The sequence below is a fragment of the Lissotriton helveticus genome, chromosome 1_1, assembly GCF_964261635.1.
Source record: "Lissotriton helveticus chromosome 1_1, aLisHel1.1, whole genome shotgun sequence".
In the NCBI taxonomy this organism is placed as follows: domain Eukaryota; kingdom Metazoa; phylum Chordata; class Amphibia; order Caudata; family Salamandridae; genus Lissotriton; species Lissotriton helveticus.
Window position 1 is genome coordinate 1165432186 of NC_136057.1, and position 16644 is coordinate 1165448829.

Below are 16644 nucleotides of genomic sequence, written 5' to 3' on the forward strand. Positions count from 1 at the left end.
CTGGTTAATGACTTCCCAGAATAGCTTGGAGTCTCTTTGTTTACTGGCATGGAGGAGTTTTGCCCAAATAAGTTCTCTGTAATCTTTTTTAGTCGCCTTAATGTCTCTTTTTAGGTCTTTTCTTGATTTTGATATTAAGGAGAGAATTTCCTGGAAGGATTCTGAGCCTCAGATTTGTAGTTGTCTTAGATATTGATTCAATTGTTTTTTTTGTTTCCTTAAACTGTGAGTGATCCACGCTGCCCCTGCTGATCTTCCTACTTTACGGCCATTGCCTTGTCTTGAGAATTCATTATTTAGATCTTGAGTAAAGGATACTCAGACCTTTATATATGATGATTCAACTTTGACTTAATATATGATGATTTGACTCTGAAAATCTCCAAAATGGCAGTGCATGTGGCCATGATGTCACCAATATTTTCCTTTTTCCAAGTTAGTCATTTCAGGTTGTAACATTGTGTTTGTAGGGACATCACTTTATCTGTTGTTGAGTTTACTGTGCTTATGTGCAAAGTGAAGGGTTGAGGAGGATGGTCACTTTCTACCCTTTCTTTTATGTGGAAGTTCGAGATGTATGGGAGAATGTCCTGATCTGTAAGTGTATAGTCAATAGTTGAGACCGTTATTTGCATAACCCTGGTATATGCTGGGTGGCTCTCAGACAAGACTCGTCCGTTTAGCACACACATTGATAGTTCTTCCAGCAGGGTTTCACATCTGTTACCGCGTGTGTCACGTCGTTCGCTGGGTCGGGTATGGCCTATTGATCATTCTTTTCTGCCATATAGCAAGTTCATGTTGAAACATCCTGACAAAATGATGTTGGCGTGTGGATGGGCAAGTTTGAAAGTGGCTAATGTTGCTATTATTAAGCACTATTATTGTTTCCTCTTTTATTGATTGTTTTAACATCAGCTTCATTTTGGATGCCTCAAAGACGTTCAATAGGCGGTGAGCCAATTGTCAGGGGTAAATCACTAGCTCACCTATTGTTAATGTTTCACATATATGTAAAACAATGTTATCCACTGATTAAACCTGTCTGTGGAGTGCTCTCAGGTGTCAGAGGGCTGCCTGTCCCTAGGATTTACTGAATCTAAGCATAAAAGATGTGAGACACACCGTCACGACCTGACCTGAGGCACAGCAAAAATAGATGTATACTATCTTTTCACAATTTTGAACAGTAATATTATTGTGTATTCATTATTCAGATAAACAAAAACATTTCTCATATTTTGATAGCTGGATGCTTATATTTCTTGCATTTTACAATGGGAAGGTCATACAATGGTGAGCCAATTGTGCCTTGTATTTTACATAACATCCTGCCGGGGGCATCTTGTCCTGGGGTTGTTCTCCTTGCCAATTACTTTATTGCTGCTGTGATTTAATTGAGTGTCAGTGGGCTATCAAGGTGCTTCTCTGCTCGTTTGTGTAATGTTGGGTACTCTGATTTTTGTTCAGGTACATGTATATCTGTGTTTGAGACATAACCCTCTTATTCATATAGATTGGTAAAATATTTGGTGGACACTCGTTGCTTTATTTATTTACTTAAATTACCAGCCTAGTTATATAAAACCATCACATGACATAGTTAACATTCAGCATGAGAACACAGTGGGAACTATACCTAGTTCCTCCTCATCCAAAATATATGTGCGTAACAATTAAAAATCTCAGGCAAAAAATTACAATACAACAAAGTCGGAGTACCGATAAAAGTGCGGGATGTGCTGTGCAAAAGGACAACCCATAAAGTGCTGACATGCCCTCTAAAATTCATTGGCCGCTCTATTGTACATAATCCACATGCTAAGAGATGAACAATTGCAACATATAGTTACAATTAATGCACTCTGAGTCTGGATGATTTCCTGTAGTAAAACAAATTAAAAAAAAGTATCATAGCTAGACTTATTGCCCCATGGAACAGCTTGCCCAACAATTGGTGATCACGTTGTATGAGTGACCTCCATCTGTTTGGCAAAAAACAAAAGATTTAATAAAGGTAATGGTGCGCGCCATAGTAACAGGTTTCATTCACTCAATCACAGCATGCCGACATGCCTGCCCCCCAAGTTGAATAACAGTTTCCTCAAGTTATGTCTTTGTTTGAGCAGGGGTATCAAACAAATGCATAGGATATAAATTAATGTTTCTTTAGCCTTCCTACATAGCTTACACATTATAGAATCTGATGATCAAAGCCAAAGGGGGATAATGCACCAAGCCGGTACTGAGGAAACTTAGGGCCTCATAAGAAAAGTGACTCATTGCTGCGAGAAAACAGCGATGCGTCACTTTTCACTGCACCTTCCTTGCGACACCAATGATGCGTCATATTTACCGTATGATGCATCATGTCACAAGGAGTTGCAGATACGTCAGTATTTCTGACGTATCTGTAGGCGCAAAAATGACGCATTGCTGGAGTGTGTCACAAAAGTGACGCAGCTCCAGCATTGGGTCATGACACATGGCCAAGTCCCATGATGAATGTTGCTGCGTCAGTCTTACACCTGCCATGAGGCAGGCTTTAGATATTGACGCATTTGCGTCCTAGAAGTGGCCCAGTGAAATCTCAATTTCACTGTGTCACTTCTACGAGGCTTACTTGCATGGGAATGCCCCCTCCTGCATACATTATACCTGACGCAGTTATAATGTAGCTCAGGCGTTTACAAAGTGACACATCTGTTTAGATGTGTCACTTTGTAAATAGGGAGCAACAGGGGGCATGTTTTACGCCACCGATACGTCAAAACAAGTGACACAACAAAAGTGCAAAACTGTCCCAAAGCCTCATAAATAAGGCCCTTACTCTTTTTATAAAATGTGAATTGCAAATCAACAAATAGGACTGTGGCTCCAGAAGAGTAGTTATTTCAAACTTGACGAAAATTGGAGTGCTAAGCCAGGTATCTTTTATCCGCCAACAAGGAAAAAGAGAGAATTTGCTCATTGATCAATTTTTTTATTTCCTTTCCTGAGCTTAGCATAGCTCACAGATTGCTCGCTTGTAGAGACTGTAGGCAGAAATCGAAATATTCTTCATAGGGTAAATCCACAGATTAGGCTCTCAACTCCTGTCAAATCAATAGGTACAGTGTACTTGTCTCACCAAGTGTTGTTTATTATGTCCCAATTCAAGTCGGGTCTGCACGCTGGAGGAAAATGTTGGGAGATCAAGACAAGTCTGCATGTTTTACCGTTGAGGCAGTCCACCAATATCCGAGTCCCTACAAATCACAACTTCAATCCCGCAACACAGGGTAGGGACCAAGATTGGTTCTTATGACTTTTAACAAGGGGTCATGGGTTGTCCTTTTCAAAGATTTCAAAAGTTGACAAAAAGGGTGGTTAAGAGACCCTGCTTGGTCTTTATGAGGGCCATATGTTGCTTGAAGGACCCCCTATGATCAATACTAACAAGGTATTGGTAGTCCCTTTCATCTGCAACCAGCTTCCCTTTGTTGCGCCAATTGTTTTATTCTCCTACCAATTGTTAAAAATGTTGTTTTACTTATATTCATTTCAAGTTTATTGGTGGTTGTGTAGGCTTATAGATCATCCAGAAATCTTTGAAGCCCAGCTCACATTTTCCTCATTAATAAAAGATCATCAGCATTCAAGAACTTTGAAACCAATTTACCCCTATGTTTGTTTACCAAATTTAGTGTCTGTGACAAGTCAGAAATAAACAGGTTAAAGGTAATGGGGCAAAGATGCATCTCTACTTCAGTTCAGCCTTGGTGGGTGATTTCCTGGGCAGCCTGCTCGCATGATCTCTTTTGACCTGCAACCAATTATTAATGGACAGAATTTGTATGTTTTTCAGTAGGTTTGGAGGGATTCTCAACTCATCCAACTTCCTCTACAGTAGCTCTTTTGGTGTGCTATCTAACACCACTTTGAAGTCTATAAAGCAAGTGTAAGGTTCTGGTTTTGCAGTAAAGGTGCTCTCCATGGACAGGGAAAGGACATTAACTTGGAGAAGATCCCTGCACTCAGTCGGAAGCCAGTCTGATTCCCATAAGCTACTGAGAGGTCTGATGGCCACTTTTGTAGACTTTCTAATTCTGACAGTAGGCTGGCAAAGTACTGGCCCTTATTGTCCAAAAGGGCTACTAAATAGAAATTGTCAGCACCTTTGAAAATTGGTTGGAAAATCAATCCCTTCCATGAGTCGGTGATCTCGCTGCTTCTTGCAACCGCACTGTTAACCTGACATAGCTTAGTAACCCAGAACTCAACATGAGCTTTGAAGAAAGCCTCGGAGAGGTAATTTGGGCCTTTTGCTTCTCCGGCTTTAGCTTTGTTGACCCCCTTCACAAGATCTTCTTTGGAGTAAATGGGTTGATTCGCTGTCTCAGCATGTTTTAAAGAAATCACCTTGGTCTCTGTGGCTCCTGTTCCCTTTGCATTTGAGTGAGCTTTTGATTCCAAACTTAGGAGCATTCTTCCATGGCTTGCTGAATGAGCCTGCAATGTGACCAGGCCAGTCCAAGAGTAGTGAGCTTGAAGGTATGAGATCCAGGTGAATTCAGTGACATTCACCTTGGAGGTTTGTGTGCCAACATACTACAGCTGGTTCAAAATGTTCTAAAATGAGTGCAAGTTCTTATTTTTGCAAGCACAGTAATGTTGTCCAGAACTTTCCCCCAGTATAACTTCCATGCCAACCAGATCTCTTGTTTATACTGACATCGGAGTTCTTTGATTATAGCTTTCTGATCACCATTTTGAGATGCCTGCTTAACATGTTGCATTTCTTGGTCAGGTTTCTCTTCCTCTGTTGTTCATTATATCACCCTCCACTGTGAGTTGCCCTACTGAGAGGGTCCTTAGCCCCAGATGTGCAAGCGTGCCGCTAAACTCTGCTTTATCAGGTCACTCCAAGAAGCAATTCGGTTCCCTTCATCAAACCCATGCTCGACGCTGAGATGTGAAATAAGTGCTTGTAACTCACGTGCCAAATCCTCCTGTCATTCTAACCATTTCCATATAGGCTTCTTCAAACATGATACTGGCCTTTTGCAGGAAAGCTGGGAAACTGGCAAGGTGTAAAAGAAGGGCTTTAGGCTCATTTGCAATCATGCTGGACTTTGGGTATTCTGTGGGGGGCCTTATTCAGGCAGATGTCCCTAAGGCCGATGTACCTAAGGGCAACACCAAGGGTAACTCTACCCAATTCTAGGACTGACTGGTGCAGATTATTTCCAAATCATCAGCTTGGCCGGTGTGAAAGTGTAATTCTCACCTAGTTTTCATTATTGGTGGACACTCCATTAATCCCTACTTTTGTATAAATTCCATCCGCTCCTTCTGTACGGATTGTGCAAATTGAAGACCTTGAACATTGTGATTTCAACAGCCATTGGAACAATCTGCTCAACCTATTCACTTCTGACTGTTGTCTAGCAGCATATTCCTTATAAACCAGGTTACTCCATCTAGAAAGCAGCACAATGTGTGTTCCCTGTATTCCACTGCTTGCCATGCCACCTTGGATTACCTGTTGTGTCATTGTTCAATAAAAAGAGTAGCCAGTCCACTCCTTTAATCCCATGATGCAGTGTGAGCTTAGCGCAGTATGCCGTCTTTATACGTATTCCCCTCATCATCATTTTAACCTCTTGCATTCTCATAATGAGGTTAGCTCGTTATGAGCTACAGTGCTCCTGTGCTCTTGACGAGCTGAGCTCGTCATGGCCTTTAGAACGCTCGCACGCTGGGCTAATTCCCCTGCTGTGCGAACGTTCTAAAGAAACAGGTGCGGCCAGGACGATCCCAGCTCGTCATGAGCACAGGAGCACCGTATCTCATGACGAGCTCAGCTCGTCATGAGCATGGGGGCGCTGGGCGCGCCCCCCCATCACAGCAGGTAAATGTGCACAGCAGTGAAGGGGTTAAATGCATCCCACTTAACCTCATCTCCAGAGGACATGCTCTTATTTTCTATGAAGTAGAATTGCAGATTGCCACCCACCGTGGCTGCAAATGATGTGTCCAACAGTGCTTCTAGATGTGAACACCAAGTTGGAAGAGATGATGATGTCACTTCCTGTCTCAGTGATGTTTTCAGCAGGCTATGATCCAATAATGTGCTAACCAAGTATTCCATAGCAGTGACCCCTGTCCCTAATTCTGGTAAGGCACACAAATAAATCAGTTCTTGTATGTAAGTGGTGCCTTGAAGAGTAGCACGAATATTCCTCTGTGAGAAGGTAGCCAATTCTCTATGCATCGCACCATTGCCTATATCCTTTCCAGGTATCAGATTTGCCAATCGGCACATGGATCCTGGGCAATTGCAAAAATGATTTAACCATTTCAACCTCGCATATGCAGGTGAAATTACTTCCCCATTTGGATGATGACTATGGAGAATGCAACTACCCCTGAATCAACGTATCAAAGAACCTCCCATGATTGGAATATATTGTGTATAAACAAGCTAATGTAAAGGAATCACATTGTAATGTCACTTTTAGACTCATGTGTCGTTTATCCCTGTCTACATATCACCACTGTATCAGATATGGGACCTGTGGGGAAATTCATATACGTGCCTTGCATGATGAGCAGGTTCTGCCCAATATTTTCCCCTTGTATTTCCTTTTTAATTTACCTACTTCGCATGATAAACGAGTTTCCTGACTATATGCTATGTGTTTGTTACAATTTTTCAACTATGCATATATTTGATAATGGTTTGCCATTGTGCCTATTCCCCTGACATGCCATGTCATGATGATATACTTGTTGCTTTGCATATCAACATATTCCTTCCCGGTGAAGCCATGCATGCCTATTCCAGTGGTTTCACCTATTACTTACTACTGACCAGAGTCCCTGTTTAGATGATTGCATCAAATAAAACATGCAAGAAATTCCCACCTCCTGTTTGCACCTTAAACATGGCTCCGGCTACAACAATGCAAATTAAAAACAAATGATTAGAATTCAGTTCAAATTGCATTTGCATTAATGATGAAAAATGAACCCAGAAAGGGGGTGGCTGCAAAGAAAATTGCAAGCTACTTCAACCATCATACAGTTCTTGCGTTTTGGGGCACGATGGGCCATCTTCTAATGAAATGATACTTAATTATCAGTAAAAGATTTTCATTGAGGTCATCCATGTAATCGCTGGTCCCTGTAATATGTCTCCCATGGAGCTCTCTGTTTCCGATGTGGAGGAAACGCCTATTTCTTTAAAGGATCAATGACACAATATTGTAGTAAAAATATTGTTAAGGAAGAATTGTGTCTAAAATATCGTTTATCACAATACTGTGTTCCTATAGTTAGGAATTAGCACTTCAAAAACCTTAGATATTCACTGAAAAAAACACACGTTTGAGGAAACATTATAGTTAGGCTGACATTTCACTCATACAAAACCAGAGAAATTCAGCCGTTATGGTTAGCTGAGCTAACTATAACTCGAGTCTCCACAATGCGCTGCTGATGACATCACAGAATACATCACTCATTACATGGTCAGTGACATCACTGATGACATCACTGATGACATCTCAAATGACATCACTGATGAACCTAAAGAACCAACAGAGGTGCAGTAAGAGGCAAGAGAAGTGCAGAAAGAAGCAACAGAGGAGCAGAAAGAGGCAACAGAACTGCAGAAAGAGGCAAGAGAGGTACAGAAATAGGCAAGAGAGGCAGAAAGAGGGAAGGGGGTTCAGAAAGAGACAAGAGGGGTGCAGAAGGCGGGAAGAGGGGTGTAGAAAGAAGCAATATGGGTGCAGAAAAAAGCAAGTGAGGTACAGAAAGAAACAAGAGAAATGAATAAAGAAGCAACAGTGGTGCGGAAAGAGGCAAGAGTGGTGCCGAAAGAAGTAAGAGAAGTGCAGAAAGAAGCAACAGAGTTCCAGAAATAGGAAAGAGAGATATAGAAAGAGGGAAAAGGGGTGCAGATAGAGGTAAGACAGGTACAGAAAGAGGGGAGAGGGGTGCGGAAAGAGGCAAGAGGGGTGCCTAAAGAAGCAAGATAAGTGCAGAAAGAAGCAACAGAGTTCCAGAAATAGGAAAGAGAGGTACAGAAAGAAGCAAGAGAGCTGCAGAAAGAAGCAATAAAAGTACAGAAAGAACAAACAGAGTTGCAGGCAAGAGGGGTGCAGGAGGAGGCAAGAGAAGTACAAAAACAAACAACAGAGGTGCAGAAAGAGGCAAGAACTCTGCAGAAAGGGGCAACAGAGGTGCTGAAAGAGGCAAGAGAACTGCAGAAAGAGGCAGGAGAGTAAGTATGGGTGAATTTTGTGGATCTGCGATCCGCAAATTCACGCAAAATCGGCAAAAAAATCAGCGAGTTCGGGAAAAAATTTGCAGACTCGCCGATTTGCCCAAAAAGACTGTTTCCCACTGTCTACAGTGGATAATCAGTAAGTGCTACCTCGTTGGGTAAATGTATAGTGCTTTTCCTACACTACAGCTACGTAAAGTGCCAGAAGAGTTGTCTCCAGTGACCATTTGTGTGTTACTATGCCATCGCGCCGAAGGGCGCGGAGGTCCCTTGAGTGAGCTGTCCATCATAGTGGGTAAATGGCGGGAAGACGGTGCACACAGCTAGTGTGTGGGCGGGGCCAAACGGGCAGGCTTCTATGCGAGGTCACATGCCTCTTGTGTGTAAAAAAGTCAGAGACCGATCAGAGCAGCATATGAGGATAAAGAAGCTCCTGGACACAGGAACTGCACGAGGATTGCGCTTGTGAAAGTGAAGGATGCAGAGGCCTCTATCCAGCATCACAGCAAATTTTTGACGGTAGATATGGAGAGAAAGCACACCTACCCAGCCTCGACAAAGCTCACGATTGTTTTTGGGCTGATGAATGCGTTACTGAACTTGAGCTTCAACTCGGGCACCTGCTTAATTTATATCTGTAAGTGCTTCCTGTTGAGGTTTAATTTTTGTGACAGGAGCGTCGTGCCAGAATGAACCCTGCCCTTATTTAGCCAAGAAGACGGCATCGTTTTGTGCGATACCTCTACTCAACTGGAGTACTTTCTACTGGCTAATCAGTAAGTGCTACCTCGTTGGGTAAATGTATAGTGCTTTTCCTACACTACAGCTGCGTAAAGTGCCAGAAGAGTTGTCTCCTGTGACCATGTGTGCGTTACTATGCCATTGCGCCGAAGGGCGCAGAGGTCCCTTAAGTGCTCTGTCCATCATAGTGGGTAAATGGCAGGAAGACGGTGCACACAGCTAGTGTGTGGGCGTGGCCAAACGGGTGGGCTTCTATGCGAGTTCACATGCCTCCTGTGTGTAAAAAAGTCAGAGACCGATCAGAGCAGCAGTTGAGAATAAAGAAGCTCCTGGACACAGGAACTGCAAGGGGATTGCGCTTGTGAAAGTGAAGGATGCAGAGGCCTTGTATGCGAGTTCACATGCCTCTTGTGTGTAAAAAAGGTCAGCATGTAGCAAATGCGAAAACTTATATTTATGCGTAAATTGGTGCAGCCAAACAGTTGCATAATTCCAATGGCCCTGCTCATACCTCTGACTAGGTCCAGAATTGCTCCTCAGTGGTTCCTTCTTTTTATTGTCTCATTGAGTTTTTAGTTTAGCTTTTATGGAAATGAGAAAAACTAAACCTGAGGTAACCACTCCACAACACAGACTACCATACCACATAATTACTCTCCATAACACATAATCCCACTCTACATAATTCGTATACACTAAATACCACATACATTCTTTTCACATAATTTCACTGCACGACATACCATATAATTCCGCTACACACAACGCACATCCACTCTACTCCAAAAAAACAGTATTAAAAACCTTATATTTGCAATGTAAATAGCTCTAACTCTCACAAATGCAAGTCCTATTCATTAAATTGCAAATTCTTCTTTAACTAGTAGTCACGTTTGCAGAGTGGTGGAGGAAGGGGGCTGGGCCTCTGACCATGGCTCAGGAATTCCACTGCGTAGGACTTACAGGAGGTACCAGAAGTACTGATTGGCCCCAGAAGCCCTTCAGGAGTAAAGTGGACTTAATCCCTTAACCAGTGGTGTGCCAGGAGGTGCGTTTGCAGAGTGTCAGAGAAAGGGGGCATGGCCTCCAAAAACCTCTCAGCAATTCCACTGTGTGGGACTTACTGGAGGTAACAGGAGGGGTAGTTGGCCTCCAAGAACATCCTTGGGGACCAACTACCCCTCCTATTACCTCCAGTAAGTCTCACACACCAGGATTGCTAAGTTCTCATTGCAGGCCACGTCCCCTTTTCCCTCCACTCTGCAAATGTTCTCCCTGGTGCACTCTTGAATGGGGATAGGGGTCCCCTTCGCTGCTGGGTGTCCTTAGGAGCCAATTAGCCTACCTGTTACCCCCAGTAAGCCCCACACAGTGGTATTGCTGAGAGGTGGACACAGGCCATGCCTCCTTTCCTCACCACTCTGGTGCCATGAGGCACGTTTGCAGAGGGGTGTAAAAAGGGGGTATGGCCTCTCTCATCAATACAGCAGTGTGGGGCTTACTGGAGTTACCTGGTAGGCTAGTTGTCCCCTAAGGACCCTTAGGAACAAAGGGGACTTAATCTCCCAACGCAGAGTGCACCAGGAGGGGTGTTTGCAGAGTTGCACAGGGTGGGGGCAGGGCCTCTTGTGAGTTGCCGGTATCTTTTTTTAATTTTAGGATGGAGGTCTGTGTGGCCCCCTTTCCTTGTCCCTTTTGTGCCCCTGGGACCCCATCTTCCAGGGCCTGACCCATTTTTCATTTTTTTTTTAAAAGAGAGGGGGGCGCATGCCTCCCTTCATAGGCTGATTTCGGCCCAGCAACCCCATCCCCTGGGGCTAGGACTTTCCTTATCATATTATTTTTAAGGGGAGGGGGGCCATGCAGCCGCCCTCCCCTGGCCCGTTTTGGCCCCGGTGACCCCATCCCCCAGGGATTTTCTTTCTTTCTTTTCTTATGTTTCTGCTCTCACTTCCATGAAGCAAAGAAGATATTTGCTTTGTGCTCCCCCCTGCCATAGCAAAATGCATTTTTTAATAAAATAATGCCCCGGGGAGATAACGGTCCCCGGGGCTGCGGGGGCACATGTGCCCCCCCACATTTAAATGAGTATCGCCCCCGGGAAGTTGGCAGTCCTGGGGCCACTGCATAATTAAACATTGCCCCCAGGACCTGTCCCACTTGGGGCCTTGAAGCAAACTAATTTTTAGGTTCAGCCTAGCATTGTAATGCATGCGCTGCTCGCTTTGCGAGTCATGCAGTATTCAGTATAGTGTGGAAGCTTTGTGGAAGATCTGCCCTCTCTTTCCGCCCAGCTTTTTCATTGGCTTAGGTCCTAAATGCTGCCTTCTGATTGGTTTTAGGCTTGTTAGTCCCTCTCCATAACGTCCATGCCGTCATTTGTATCCTTCCATGGCTAAGGGCCCTTTACTCCAACACTATTTTCTTCCCATCCCCCCTCCTGCAGTCTGTGACTTCTTGGCTCCTGCCGCCCCCATCCCACGCTCTCCCGTTCATGCCTTCTACAACTGCTGCTCATGTAAAGCGCTGCAATGCCTACTTGGGGTCGAGTTCGCGCTACTTAAACTGGGAATGTAACAAAAGGAGGGAGCGGGAGAGTGCGTCTTCACTGCTAGGACCAGAAGCAAGTTTGGGAGCCACCGCAGATACCGTACTCTATTTCATTGGGCCTCCTTCGCTAAGATTACAACAGACTGCGGGGAATTCCTGCACCATGTCTAGACCCTCGCTGCCTGACTCCATGAGGGTGGCCCCCTTGGGGACGGGCAGAGGGCTGGCAGGCAGCAGTCAGTCTTCCCTGTCCGCACCTCAGGATCACGTGATTGTGGGAACGGCTCCTACACACAGGCGCAGACCATCTAGACAAGCTGAAGATGGTGGCGAACGCGAGAGGTGGGTGCAAGGGAGGTCCTGGGTGGGGAGACGGTGGTGAGGGGCACCGAGGGCTGTGGGAGGGGTGATGGGGCCAGGCGGGATTCACCAAGTGAGTGAAGGGTCGCAGTGGCAAGCATAGAGTGGGACGAGGGTTCACAGTGATGGGTACATGTGATGCCAGTTTACCTGTCTATCAGGGTGAGGGGACACAGTGGGGCTGTGAGGGGTACAGAGGGTGTTACATTCCACCAATGAGGCCTGGTGGCACTGGGTGAGGGTGTTTGGGTCACCTGTCACCAGTTCATGGGGTCTCTGTCACAGTCACAGAGGGGTCTGTGGGGTACTGGGGCGTCACGTCATTAACGAGGCATTGGGTCACTGGGTGAGTGTATTACAGACCCCGCTAAGAGGCACACATGGGATGTCAAGGGGTCACCTGTCACCAGTGCATGAGGTCTCTGTCACAGAGGGGTATCAAGGGGTTACCAGTCGCAGGCGAGCGGATTGGGGTCATTGAGTGAAGGGTGACCAGTATAGAGGGAATGTGAGAGGGATGGGCCATTGATCACTAACTGGGCTCCATGGGGTGTGAGGTGGGCGTTGAGTCACAGGGTCAGACACTGAGTGGTAACGTAGATCTTGGATTCTGTACAGACTGCTAGTAGGAGTCTCCTCATCTGACAGGACTTTTAAAGCACAGCTAACCCCCGTGAGTGTATTAAGGTGCTGAGAACCTGCACTTGTCAGTCTGGGGGTGAATAGCTTCAAGCTGGAACAATGTTGAGGTGTAGAGCCACATCACACGCTGAGCTGTGGGTCTTAGTAGCCATTGGAAGGACTTGGCAGGGTGTTTGCAGATAGACATGGGGAGGGTGTCACAGAGGTCCTTCAGGACAGCGAAGCCAGGGGATACACTCATGTCTGGCTGCGCCGACCGCCGAGGGGTAACTCTGAAAACTGCAGAGCTGTCAGGGTGGACTACGAGGCCACATGCATGCTCCTGGCAGTATGGCCGCGGCATTAGAATCAGCCTGGTCTAGGGATGTGTTTAGGTTGGGTAGTGGGGGCGGTTGTTTGGCTAAACTGGTGGGCATTGGGTACAACCAGGCAGAGTTGAATCAGGCCAGGGGACCTTTATTTCACTTCTTTGATGTATTTGTTTCTATTTAGTGCACACATCTGTTTTTAGGTAACTCTAAAATGGCCTTTTCTTGTGAGGATCACAGATGTGTTTTTATGCTCTGAAAGGTAGTAGAGATATTCTTCAGAGAAACTGTATCAACTGCAGAAGGCAAGGTCCTCACGTTCTTCTCCCTTGGTGGTCCGCAGGAACATCATCTCCTTCATTGTGCTGATAAAGGCAGACCCAAACTTGTGTTGCACTTCGGAGCTGTTTTCCACCAGGCTTGAAGTACCAGGCCATCCCTTTGGATAATATTGTGTCTTCATAGTTAAGACCTAATGGCAATCTACTATATATTACTGCAGCAACAGAGTTCATGAGTACTGTGTCAACTTCTATATAGGCGTGGGGTGTAGCCAGGTGCCTGCGTACCGCCCATACCTGTTGTTTTCTTTCTGAAACCAAGGGCCCGATGTAGGTAGGCATTTACTGGTTGATAACGGCCGAATTCGTCCGTTACCGACCGGGAAATGCCTTTTCCAATTTAGGGGGCATGTATTTACAGATTCTGTATTTTTACCGAATCTGTATTTACCGAATCGGTAAAATTACCGAATTGGTTAATACAGACTTGGTAAAAATACCGAATCTGTAAATGCAGATGTAGGTGGCGTTTTAAACAGTGCCACAGGCCCCTCAGAATTCGTTATTTACCATGTAATACTATTGCATGGTAAATATCGAATTCAGGTGTACATGCACATCTATGCATGTACACCTGTGCACCTGTACACCTGTGCCATGTGACACACAGACATGCCCTTAGGGCATGTATGTGTGCCACATGGCACACAAGCCTGACATTGGGGTGCTACAGGGTGTCAAAGTGACACCCCGTTCCCCCTGGCAGGATTCGGTATTTACTGATTCGGTAATTACTGAATCGGTATTTGCCATTGATTCCTATGGGCTTCAAGGCCCATAGGAATCAATGGCAAATACTGAATCGGTATTCACCGAATCGGTAAATACCGAATCATACAGATTCGGTAATTTAAAAAGAAAAATTACCTACATCTGCCTACTACCAATTTACCTACTCTAAAATACCGTATGATTCGGTATTTAAGAGTAGGTAAATTGAAATTACCTACATTGGGCCCCAAATGTTTCTTGAATAAAGGTAGGTGAGTGCCAGTGCCCAGAACACCAGTTTGTTTCTCCTTTATCTACAGCAGTGTGTCCCTATCTTTATGGGTCATGCCTTTAAATTCTGTATTTATCCTGCCTTATTTACTGCGCATCAATGAAAGAGGTCAAATGTTAAACTAGGTCTTCTGACAAATTGCTGCTTATGTGCTATTTAACATGCGTTTTGGTGTTTACAAACCGTCTCTCACTTTGCAGTCTGAAAAAGAGAAATAAAGGAAATTATTTGACAGTCTTGCTGGAATACGTGTGTGAAGGGTAAGGCTTTAGGATGTCATTTTTTAACACACAACATGAGCGCTCAGGGCTGCCAAGGTTTCAGTGTACATATCTGTGACATTACTATGTATCCAATGCACTTATGTATGATATTCCATATCTTAAATTTGACACCTCATTGAGACTTTATAACAAATATGAAAGACGTTTTAATATCACAATCTATGTGCAAGATGGTCGAACGATATTTGGGATTAATACAAAACAAGCGGCATTATCCTTTGTAGAGGTTTTTGTATATTGATCTGTTATTGCATGCTTGTTGTGATCTGTATTTCTTTATTTTGGAAGAAACCCTCTTTGACCTCTTTCTAAAGCTTTCTGTATGAGGAATTCGTTAATTTTAAGAATTTCTCCTTCAGGGTTAAGACTTGGGTGGGGCATGTGTTGGAATTTAATATGTTTCTTGTGTTTGGCCTTCGCATAGAGCACGGACCAGGTACCTGACTCCTTTGACTGCTGATGTTATACCATAGGGATGGTTTAAAAGCTGTGCAGTACTACCTCAGCACGAGACCCTCTTGTCTCAATGATCATACCAAAATGATTTTATCAATGATTAATCTGTGTCTCGAGAACAATTCTTTCCTGTTTGCCAATCAGCTGTTCCAGCAGGTCAGGGGAGTGGCAATTGGGGCCTGTTTCTCTTCAAGTTATGCTTGTTTGCACATGGGATACTGGGAGGAACAGGTCCTCATACCCAACTTCTTGCATATCATGAGTTCCAAAGTGAAAAAATGGATGAGATACATTGATGACCTTTTTATAATCTGGGATGGTTTGCAATGTGAGGCTGAACAATTTATTGAGAATTTGAATGATAACAACTTGAATCTTGCATTTACTGCTACACAATTGCGACTCAACAAAATTAATGTAAGGCAAAAAGGATTGGGACTTAGTCCATTTAAAGTCAAATCTAATTTTATTCCTTTAATACCGAAGGATGCAGTGGACACCTTTCATGACTGTAATATTAATGACATTAAAAAATTGTATCAATATATTAAAGGCAAAAAAAGAAAGAAAATTCACCATATGAAGCTGCAATATGCAAATCTAATAAATAAACTTGGCAACAATAATGAAATTGTGATAAAGAACTCAGATAAAGGAGGAAATTTGGTTATTTGGCCCAAGAAGGATTATATTACAGAGGCCAATAGGCAATTATGTGACAAAAATTGTTATGAAAAAACAACGCACAAGGAATATTTGAAGGCAAAAGAGGCTCTGTATAAACAACTGTCATCATGGCGCAGGGAGAGACTGATTTCCAGTGATGAATTCAAATTTATGAACAATGAGTTCCCAGTTCTCCCTGTTTTATATCTGATTCCAAAAATTCACAAGGAAATAATACCAGTACCTGGAAGACCGATAATATCAGCCATTAAGAGGGCCGGGGAACAAGTGAGTCAGTATATTGATTTTTTTTCCTTCAGGATCTAGTCAAAGAATTACCCAGCTATGTGAAAAACACAAGTGACTTTTTAGAAAAAATTAAAGACCTTTGCTGGAGTGATGATATGTTGCTTATGACATTAGACGTTGAGTATCTGTATACGAGTATTAACCATATACAAGGAATGGCTGCTGTTGAATATTTTTTGTCAAGTAAATCATGTGAATATCATGAGCATAACGAAGGCTATTATCAAGCTTATTGAGAGGTGCTTAAATAACAACTTTTTCCTGTTTGGGAAAGAGTTGTATAAACAACTCAGAGGAGTGGCGATGGGTTCCTGTTTCTCCCCCAGTTATACGTGTTTACATGTATGCTGGTGGGAGGAACAGGTCCTTAAAAAACAGCACAAAACATGGGTCCGGGAGAAACTAATCTGTTATTTCCGATGTATAGATGATATTTTCATTCTATGGCAAGGGGAAGAATCAGAGGCCCAACATTTTGTGAAGGAGATTAATCAGAATTCCCTCAATCTACACTTCACATCTCACATTAATAAAACAAGTGTGGAATTCTTGGATGTGAAAGTATATATCAAAGATGAGAGAATATACACAACACTGTTCAGAAAACCCACTGCTGGAAATGCGACGCTCCATGCCACCAGTTTGCATCCAAAACATTTATTTACCAGTATCCCTTCTGGAGCGATTTTAAGATTAAAGCGTATATGCA